A 7,497-nucleotide genomic window follows, 5' to 3' on the forward strand; every position below is an offset into this window, starting at 1 on the left:
GTAACTGAGTCTGTAAACCTAAACTGGTCCGGAGCAGGTTTTGTTCAATGAACCCCGAGTTTATTCTTTCATTCAGTCTGTATCGCACTGTGTTAGTGGAGATTCACTTTATCTGAGTACAAATCCAGGTTGTTTTAATACTATATGTTCAGTCTAGCCTAGCATATAAAATGAACTATTTGTCCAACACTGAATGTATTTTAGTGGAGGTGCCTCGAGGAGAGGAAGGGGCTGCATTACACCGCAGGAAATAAGAGCCTACATTTATGTCGGAAGATATTAATTTAATGAGCTAATTAATAAACTAAACAGGATAAAGGTAGGTGTACATTTAGCCTGTGTGTGAATACAGCTTTATGTCGGGGATAAAGATAATACACATTGAAATAGACACTGAATGAAGTTCACTTTGTTTAATATGACAAATATGATTCAAATACCACCATGAGCCCAGTTTGTTCTTGTATTTAATTTTGAACTGTTTTAAAGTCGCTTTTCTTCTGCTGAATTGAATCCTAATGGAAATAAATGTGAGGTTTAATACCATTCCTCCAGATATGATAATTCTGATTGAATACAGTATATATAAAAATGAAAAGACTTCATTCTGCACTGACACTAGCAGCTGTTTTCTCCTCCTCTCTCTCTCCTTTGCCCTGCAGCAGTGTTGCTTTTTTCCCTTCTTGAACCCGTTCATAATGGTGGAGTGTCCGCATGAAGATTTAGGCCATATTTGGAGCTCGAGGAGCTCTTTTTTGTCACCCGTTGCCATGGTGAATCGGCTCCACTAATGTTGGCTTTTTATCCTCATGGTGCACACGCTGAACACAGAGCGACCACACTTAACTGATCTGGAACAAAAACTAAATGATGCCCACCTGAGGGTAAATCCACTCACCGCTCAGAGTTAGACTGAGACTTTGTTGAACTGTCTTTCAGAATCCGGCCGCTGAAGTTTCTCCACAAGTCTGAGTGAGCTGATGTGAGAAACATAGACTGTAAATATCAGTGGACAAAATCTGTGTGATGTCCCCGGTCTGTGACAGTAGGGGGACCTGGAGGCTCATCAATCGAAGCCCCCATGCTAGAAATCCTTTCTCTCCCGAACTTATAGCGAAGAGATAGTGAGTTGAATAAACAGATCTGGAGGATTTCAGGGGCCGTCCTCCTGAACTGTATACCTTGAATGAACAAGTCACAAAGAGAAATGATGTTAACAATGTTATTCAGCAGTAACTACAAATGTTCTATTTCTTGGTTGTTGTATGGGGGCAAGAGGTTTACATGGACATTTTGAGTGCCATATAATCCTGCTAGTGCTAAGCATGATGGAAATGTGACTCACTATTCATAGCAGCAGAGCAAGAGACCTGAACTGTGGAGCCTCTATTCACATCCTCCTCCTATGTTGCCTGACCTTATCACTATGCCCATTGAATAAAGCCTCTATGGTACCAAATGCATTATGCCTTGCATCTAAAAGTACATTTTATATGGCCCAAACAGCTTTATTCCTTCCAAGGATATTCTACATTCAGTCAGGTCCAAACTAACAGTGGAAAAATGTGTCGTAATGAATGCTAAAGCTGAGCACTGAAAGCTATTTTGTTCTTGGTGCTCTTAAGGAACATGGATTATGAATGAGGGCGGGATCAAGCCTGCTGTGGTTTCAATATGTATGAATCTTTTCATATGCAGCGAGCCCACTCCTTTATCTGCCACAGCAAGTGAGGTTCATGCCGCACTGCTGACATTGGTGAAAAGCCTGCCTCATGTGGGTCTGTGCTCAGCTTAGAATATGACATAAAATCTGTTTTTATTATAGGCGTGAAGCATTAATTAATGGAACATTAATTAGAGTCACTGCCTCTGAGGTTTATGTATGGGTAAATAAATCAGTTCATCTACAAAATGGACTCTTTCCATCTCGATCTGAACGTTTGCTTTGAACGTTTGGAACCTAACAAACCTATTTATAGCATGTGAACAATGACCCTCTCCAACAAGACCATTAAGCCACAGCCCGTAGATGTTATCCTAACAATTAAATACAAACCAACACACTTCTTAATTCATGCAAATAGTTGCAGACAACAGGCTAAATACCAGCCAGGAATTTAACTACCTTGTCAGTCAACTTGTTTCTTTAGCTTCTTACAAGGTCTTTGTCGGCTTTAAATCATCTGCTAGTTAGACTTCAAGACCTGTGGAGGACGTCAAAGCACACCAAACTGAATTCCTACATATTGTTGCTTTAATGACACTTGTCCACTCTCAAACGTGGCTGGTATCTGTAGATACGTAAAGCTACAGCTGCCCACTCAAGGAAGTGCACCTCTTTAAAGATGGATGGAAACTTGACACACTTAAATCTTGGGGAAGAGGCTTTGTCTGTACTTAAAATCAAATCCAACTGAAACTCAAACTGATAAAGACTGTATATAAAGTATGATCATATTTTAGCAGTTTAACATTACTCTTATACACATTACACATTACTAGGCAAAACAGTTATTTTTAACCACACAAAATCACTTTACATCAACATTGGCAACTGAATCGAGAGCAACAGCCTGGTGGCTAGTTAGCAGCTAAGCTAGCACACGGTTTTCACTTTTAAAGAGCATATTGCAGGTTAAAGACAAAACTTAACTAATCATAGGAAAATACGTTAACAATACTGTTTTTAAAGAAATTCAGAAATTAATAACCCACAGGGTCTCCTGGAGACGTTTTAGTACGTTTTAGTACGTTTTCGCACGTCTTTGCTCTTTACTTCCGCATTCGGCTGTGACGTAACATAAGGGAGTCCCGCTGAATCCCTGTCTGTTTAACATAGAAAATCATGGATCCGAGTGTCACTCCCGTCAATAAATAGGAAGAAAATATGTATTCCTTTACATATAATGGTCCACTGGCTTATTATTCTGAACCTGTTAGATGTGATAGAGAGCAGAAACAGGCAGGATTAGAGGAATAACGGCCTCAGGAGAGAAGAGAAGTTGTGGTGTGAGGAGAGACCCGGAGCAGGCTTCCTGCTGAGTGACAGGTGTCAGCTCGTGATATATGGGCGAGTGCTGTGTTCACATCAGCATATGTAAAGTTTGTAATCACATTCAATCAATTAAAAAACAATTTGTAGAAGGTGCAAGTGCCGATCATTCACCTTTACATTGTATGGGAGTTGCTCTAAAACGGCAAATCTGTACAACGTATTACGGTGCCGCGCGTGCGCGCGCGCGAGAGAGAGAGAGAGTGAGTGACATAAAACCCGATTACACGGCCTGTGCAAATGCAGCACCATGTCTTTATTGTTTATTCCTGATGCAGCCCAGTGTTCACGTTGTTATAGAAAATACAGTGTACGGTGCAGGATTCTCCTGACGTGAGTTCACAGCGCACGTCCACACAAACATGCACAACAGCGCACACACTCCACAGTTTAATGCGTGCACATATATTAGGCTACTACAAGAAGTTTAAAGTTTTAATGGGATAAAGGACCGACAGACGTAAAGCTTGTGTTTCTGTTTGTTTCCAAACCGCGCGTTCTGTCTTTCCCCACTGCGCACACACAAACACACGCGCGCGCTCTCTTGTAACAGAGTTGGATTTATAATAAATCGTATGACTACATATATTGATACAGACTGTCCGGTGTCTATTACGCGCAAACTAGAGAATATAACAGAGGATTCCAGCAGATCAAATCATTAAATGCTGCGTATATAATATTTTATGTTAAACAGCCAGAGATTTAAATCATTAATAAGGAAACGCTTTTGCACCTGATGCCGAAATATTCTACGTGTCTGTTCGATGGTTTCTGAGGTTGTGGGAATAATTCACCAAGACACACTGTGAATAATCAAGCCACTTACACTATGCACCCGAATGTGCGCTGCTCAAATTACAAACTATTGCAGTGAAGAGTGTGTGCTGCAGGGAGGCATCCTGTCTATTCTCACTCACTACCACGTATCATTACTCCTCTTTAATCATGTTTTAGCCTGTTTTTTGTGCTTTAATTCTTTTGTGCTGCCTTCTAAATGTTTGTTTGTAAAGTGCTTGATGCTCTCGGTGCAAGACAAGTTCCCCCAGGGGCAATAATGGCTTCATTCATTCATTCATACATGTACGCATAAAGCCGATCAAAGCAGAGTAACAGAACGCGACTCCCTTATGTTACGTCATATGACGCGTTGTTGAAAAAAAGCGAGTTCTAAACATCTACACTAAAAACAGCCACTTTCTCCTCTAAATTAGAGCACTTATGTGTTGAAGAGCATACAGAAAATGTATGTACTTACTCTACAGCCCTTATCTGACAACATGAAGTGTTAATCTCAACTTTTTTTTAACCTGCAATATGCTCTTTAATGACTTTACGCACATTACAGACTGAACTATTACAAGGGGAGGAGTTTTGCTGGCACATTGAATATCACAGAGATTATAGGAATGAATGGACTTCTGGTTGACTTTGCACCATACACATACGTATAGAAACAAGGCATAAGAGCCAGGTTTGCCTGCAAGCAGGAGCAGGTTTTATTTAAACTGTGGCATCTCTGACTGATTTAACTTCTGTACATATTTAGACGCTCTGATTCAAATTTTAGCTGCTGAATTTTTCATACAACATCAGAAATGATGAGCGCCTTTCACATTAAGAGAGTCTCTTTATTTATGCATTAACAGGATTCAAATGAGACAAACATCCTGTGTGCTTTACATTCTATACATATGACTTCTTCATCACTATTTTTGTTGCTGGATCCAATGTATGGTTTATGTCCTTTTCTAACACCACTATTTTGACTTCATAAAAAGAAATGGAGACTTCAAGAATAAGGATAGCAGTGCATTTAGGTCCTCACCATTTAGTGACCAATGGAATACTCATGTTTTGATAGTTTCTGCTTCCTCCTCTAAATCTCATTTTAATGAGTCAAATCGAAAGATCTTCTAAATTCATTATTTCGTTCTTTTTCTTTGTATTTTTGACGAGTGTGGAAAAACCCATTGGTGGCCAATCCAGTTTATTTGAACCCAGAACAAGTTATTCATACGCTTCATAACAACAGCAGAGCCCATGTTTTACACGGCTTATAGAGACAGTCAGATAGTTTGTGACTGATGTCTTGCAGCTGCTCAATTTGCACCTTTTAACAGATAACAGATTGTGCAGCTACCTGATGTGTTGGGTTATGATTTCATCACTTATGTTATGGTTCATTATTATGAGCAGCAACTTTCACATTGAATATAAAACATAGGGAATGACTCTCATTCCACTCCCACATCAAATCTGTCACTAAATCTGCCTTCTTTCATTTGAAAAACATCTCTCGTCTCCGGCCATCACTCCCCGACTACGTGGCAGAAACCCTCATCCACGCCTTCATAGCCTCTCGCCAGGACTTCTGTAATGGACTCCTGTCTGGGGTACCCAGCAAAGCTCTAAATATGTCTGAAACTTGGCTGCCAGAGTCCTCACTCACACTAAGGCCCGGCATCACCCCAACCCTTATCCACCTCAACCGGCTCCCAATTAGATCAGAAATCAAATCAAATACTCCTCCTCATGTCCCTCAGTACCTCTCCGACCTGCACCTACACACCACTTCTTGAAACCTCCGGTCCTCAGGCACTAACATGCTGTCCATACCACACACAGACTCTGCACCTCTGGAGACAGGGCTGCAATTCCCCATCTTTGGACTCATTCAAAAAAAATCTCAAAAACCATCTTTTTTCCACGGCATAAAAACTCTTAACTCTCCATCCTCCTCCTGACCTTTTGCTACCTGTCTTAGTTTCATTTTTGTTTTGTTCTATTATATTCACTATTAATTGGTTGTGGCTAATAAAAGCTGCAGAAATTGAACATAATTTGCTCCCTCTATCTGCTTGGACTCAAGATCTAATTCACAAAGCATTTAGCACTAATTAATATATTAAGCATAAACCCATCAAGGGCTGTCTCTGTGCAGTTTTCACCTTTTTTACTGTATGGCGATAGAAACTACCTGCACCTCTATTCTCAGCAGCAGTGCAGTTAAAGACAGAATGTGCAACTTTTTTGATCCAGTAGATGTTGCCCTTGAGCTCCAACGTGAAACCAAAACAAACACGCTTCAGCTATTCTGAAGACCTCCAACCAGTCTCCACTCCCGTTTACACGAAGGAGGTATGAATTAAAAGCACCATCATTAAACACCATTAAGTACAAGCGATGGACAAAATTGTTCTTGGCTTGTGCTGCAATTGCCTATGTCCTGCATTGTTGTGTTAGCACAGGTTTGGCTTAGTCATAGCTTTACATTAGACACGTGAAATAAGCAGTGAGTATGTTCTTCTCTCTAGTCCTTGACTAAAACAGCTTTATTCTAAAGGCTGTCTCGTCCATGTAAACATGATGTAAACACAACTCTGACAACATTACAGCTGGCAGGACTCAAGCTTCTCACTCATTGTAGACAGTCAGGACTCAGAGAGACATTTTCACCACACCCTTGTGGTGAATTCTCCTGACTATGTCCTGCTGTATACTCAAATCAGCTTACTCAGCGGTTGCGGCAGCCGCTATGATAAGCCACCGTGACAGACCCGTTTCCACCTAGCAGTTCAGTTCATCCCAGTACGGCGCACATTTTGTGGTGTTTCCATAGACGATCTGTAAAGTCCTATTTTTTGGGACCCTTCTGTTGGGGTGCCAAGAATATCGATCCTAAAAGATGGAGCTAAACACTGCAGTCCGTTGATCAGTTGAAAGAATCGTCACTTCCCATGTGACAGGGGTAAACACAACCCCGCTGTGTTTAAATACACAGTCGATTGTTTATGTCTGTTTATGTCTGTCACATGTTAGTGACAGAGTGGATGAACTGGTGGATGTCTTCCATTGTTGGCTTTGTTTGTGTTGAGTTTGTCTCTTTTGTTGAATTTATTAGCGGGTTAGCTGTTAGCGGTTAGCTGCTATCATGTGGCGGTATTATGTAGCTGACGAGGCTATCGGCATCCAGCCTACCAAATAGGGCACGGTTGGCTGTGGAAACACAAACAGGATCAGGCTTTACTGAACCAAACTGTACTGATCCATACCGGACTGCTGTGTGGAAACAGGGCTTCAGGCCATTGAGCGTCCGATCAGACAGAGTAAGGAAGAAGAGAGTAAAACACTATAGGCAGTCCGGTTCCAATCATATTTCAGGCTCAACAAAATTAAATAATATGAAACTGAAACGGCCAAGAACAACTTCTCCTCCATTGTTTTTGTTTGTCAACATTATGACTACTAGCCATTCAACCTTGTGATTGGTTCGTTAAAAAAAGATTTTTGAAAAGATTTTTAATTTGAGCCGCTTGGAGCAGCCACACAAACACGGCAGAGTGCTTGTTGAAAAGACGCTGGGCGCTGTGCTTTTAAATCCTCTACCCATCGAAATGAACTGAAAAAAGACTCTGGCACTGAGAAAAAAATGCTATGTGGCC

This window comes from Symphodus melops (genome assembly GCF_947650265.1).
Source record: "Symphodus melops genome assembly, chromosome: 1".
NCBI lineage: Eukaryota > Metazoa > Chordata > Actinopteri > Labriformes > Labridae > Symphodus > Symphodus melops.